Below are 4,066 nucleotides of genomic sequence, written 5' to 3'. Positions count from 1 at the left end.
GGGAATAGGCAACATTTCTGGTCGAGGCCCTCCTCCGTCTCGACCCGAAACATCACCCATTCCTTCTCTCTAGAGATGCTGCCTGTCCCGCTGAGTTACTCCAGCATTTTGTATCCACCTATCACTTGCCAGACTTTGTCCAGCCCCCATCTCTCTTTTCCAGCTTCCTCCCCCCACTCTCAGTCTGAAGAAGGGTCCTGACTCAAAATGTTGTCTATCCATTCCCTCTAAAGCAGTGGAGGAACTCAATGGGTCAGGCGGTCTGTAGAGGGAAGGGAATCGAAGGCGACCACACCAAGCAGTCTGAAGAAGGGTCCTGACCTAGAATGTTGCCTGTCCATGCTCTCCAGAGGTGCAAGTTACTCCAGGAGATTGTGTCTGTTTGTAAACCAGCATCTGCAGTTCCTTGTATCTGGACAAGTCGTGCATTTGTGCTCGGTCCGCCAAGGCCTGCTGGATCTCCCGGTTGCCAACCATTCTAACTCCCGTTCCCATTTCCACACGATCTTTCTGTCCTGGACCTCCTCCATTGCCAGGTGAGGTGACACACAGACTGGAGGAACAACACTTCATAGCTCACAGCCCAATGACATGAACATTGAATTCTCCTATTTAAGGAGACATCCTCCATCGTGGGCCATCTCTTTGTTATTCCTCTGTCTCCTTCTCGCTGGCAAAAGGCATCAGGATTAATCCGGAGGCCGCGGCTGTTCCCCCTCAACTACGAACGTTGGGATCTCGCTCTCCATACTTGGACGTCGGCAAGATTCCGTCTGCCCTAAACAAGGACTTTTGCTCGTCAACGCGCTGGAGCCAAGTCGTATTCCAATGAAATAATGTGTCTTTTTGTGGATGAAATGAATATGAACTATGGAAAGACAAGTTTGCAGAGACTAAAGGTGTCATATAACGATGCCATGAGAACACTGCTAGATGGCATCGTGCTAGTAACATGTTTGTGGCTGCAGGAGTTAGTACTTTACAAGCTATCCTAAGAAATCACATGTGCTGTGTATAAATTAATCTGCTGGATAAATGACTCTAAAAATGTGCTTATTGTGGCCTTGTCAAACATAAGGGTTTAGCACTACACGCTACGTATCCCAGCTGTGGAGACATTGGTATTGTTGTCTCGTTGTAGGACATTGATCATTCTTTTAATCTGGATTTTAATTCATGTATTGTGTTTTGTTTTTTTAAATATATAATTTATGATGCTTTATAAGTGATATACAGGTACTAAGATTTTATATGTACTTTAAGATATTTTATTAAATATGCAATGCATTTTTATGTAACGTTGCCCCTTGTCTAGACCTTGTTCGAAATGAAGTTTATTATAATATAGAGGTCAATTAAAATAAAATGAAGAGCGGAGACTTTGCATATTTGCTTCGAGAATTTATTGCATGAAACATAGAAAATAGGGGCAGGAGTAGGCCATTCGGCCCTTCGAGCCTGCACCGCCATTCGATATGATCATGGCTGATCATCCAACTCAGTATCCTGTACCTGCCTTCTCTCCATACCCTCTGATACCTTTAGCCACAAGGGCCACATCTAACTCCCTCTTAAATATAGCCAATGAACTGGCCTCAACTACCTTCTGTGGCAGAGAGTTCCAGAGATTCACCACTCTCTGTGTAAAAAATGATTTTCTCATCTCGGTCCTAAAATATTTCCCCCTTATCCTTAAACTGTGACCCCTTGTTCTGGACTTCCCCAACATCGGGAACAATCTTCCTGCATCTAGCCTGTCCAACCCCTTAAGAATTTTGTAAGTTTCTATAAGATCCCCCCCTCCATCTTCTAACTTCTAGCAAGTACAAGCCGAGTCTATCCAGTCTTTCTTCATATGAAAATCCTGACATCCCAGGGATCAGTCTGGTGAACCTTCTCTGCACACCCTCTATGGCAAGAATGTATTTTCTCAGATTAGGAGACCAAAACTGTACGCAATACTCCAGGTGTGGTCTCACCAAGACCCTGTACAACTGCAGTAGAACCTCCCTGCTCTTATTGCTCCCCACTAGACTAAGTGGGACCCGTTGGGTCCAGTCAAGTCAAGTCAAGTTTATTTGTCACATACACATACGAGATGTGCAGTGAAATGAAAGTGGCAAGTCACACGGGAGGCCTGGTCCCCCCAAACGCAACTCATTCTCCAATGCAATATTCCACCATTCACTGCTTCCCCCAACGCAACCTGTTCCCCCAAATCAATATTCCACCACATCAGGGGAGGGGTGTGGGGGAGGAGTGGGTGTGGTGTGTGGGGGAATGGTTAATGCAAGTCAAACACAATACGAGGGAATCTTGACATTATTCTATCTCATCTTTCAGGCAGCCCACGCCACCATCCCCATTCCAAGCCAATCATAAGCCACCCATTTACTGAAACATATCTATGCTACTAGTGGTAGGGGGCGTGGGAGTTCCTCTAACTCCTCACAGAAGAGTAAACAAGCTTCGTTATCTGCTCTGCTGGTTCATGTTTACATTTACCATCCACCATTCACACATTCCCAGACAACAGGTAATAAGTCTAATCTTACTTTGCCGATTCCCACAACCTCTTCTGCACCTGGTCAAGCGAGAGCAGCCAATTGTCACATCCAATACACCCTTTCGTTACCTTGTTCAATTCCAATCAAAATTAAATAAGGATGGATATTAATAGTGGGAAGGTTCTTCCACAGTTCCCTTCTTGTTGATCACCACTTAGAGTAATAAAGGATATTAATATTTTCTCTCATTAATCAGTTGCAAAAATTGAGCCATACAGGTCGGATTATAATTTTTGTTGGAGCAAGCAAAGAAATACCTCATTGTGCATGCGAAGGAATATGGGCACAAACCCAACATTCTCATTAGAAACATAGAAAATAGTGCAGGAGGAGGCCATTCGGCCCTTCGAGCCAGCACCGCCATTCATTGTGATCATGGCTGATCGTCCCCTATCAATAACCCGTGCCTGCCTTCTCCCCATATCCCTTGACTCCACTAGCCCCTAGAGCTCTATCTAACTCTCTCTTAAATCCATCCAGTGACTTGGCCTCCACTGCCCTCTGTGGCAGGGAATTCCATAAATTTACAACTCTCTGGGAGAAAAAACTTTTTCTCACCTCAGTCTTAAATGACCTCCCCTTTATTCTAAGACTGTGGCTCCTGGTTCTGGACTCGCCCAACATTGGGACATTTTTCCTGTATCTAGCTCGTCCAGTCCTTTTATCATTTTATATGCCTCTATAAGATATCCCCTCATCCTTCTAAACTCCAGTGAATTCAAGCCTAGTCTTTTCAATCTTTCCTCATATGACAGTCCCGCCATCCCAGGGATCAATCTCATGAACCTACGCTGCACTGCCTTCCTCAAATTAGGAGACCAGAACTGTACACAATACTGCAGATGTGGTTAAGATATGAATTAGATAAGGAAGCTTGTTTACTTCCAGCAGCGAGTTGATTGTGTTCTGTGTGGAAGTTGTTGGTTGGATTTAAAACTCCAACTTCCACCTTCCTCCTGTTTAGATGCTTATCTAGATGTCCCACTTCACCCTCGTATTCTCTCTCATCCCACACAATGTTAGTATATTCATGTATTTTATACTCCAAAGATAGTTAATAAGGAACATTCTAGGATCTTAATAAATTTAAGATCAGTTTATCACGCTTAATAGTCTTTCCTGTTGATGTGATGAATTCTCTATTTTTCTATAATTGCCCAAAGTCATGCACAACCCCAAACGCATAGCAAGAATCGGTGTAGATATTAGCACATGTATCTTTTGGCAATATGCAGGCACGAGTCAGGGCATACAGCTCAGCTGCCTGAGGGGACGTTCTGGATGGTAAAGCGTACACCTCCAGCACTTGGTGTGGTGTGACCACTGCATATCCTGCCAATAATCTGTCATCGAGGAGGAGGGGGGAGAGAGGGGGGGGGGGGGGGGGGGGGGAGAGTGAGAGAGAGGGGGAATGAGGCGGAGGTTGGAAGGGGGGAGAATGAATGAGGGGAAGGGGGGGGGGAAGGGGGAACAAAGACAGAAGAGAGCGAATGGCATGT

Source organism: Leucoraja erinacea, unplaced genomic scaffold (assembly GCF_028641065.1).
Source record: "Leucoraja erinacea ecotype New England unplaced genomic scaffold, Leri_hhj_1 Leri_517S, whole genome shotgun sequence".
Classification (NCBI taxonomy): Eukaryota; Metazoa; Chordata; class Chondrichthyes; order Rajiformes; family Rajidae; genus Leucoraja; species Leucoraja erinaceus.
Note: the sequence above shows the minus strand (reverse complement) of the source record.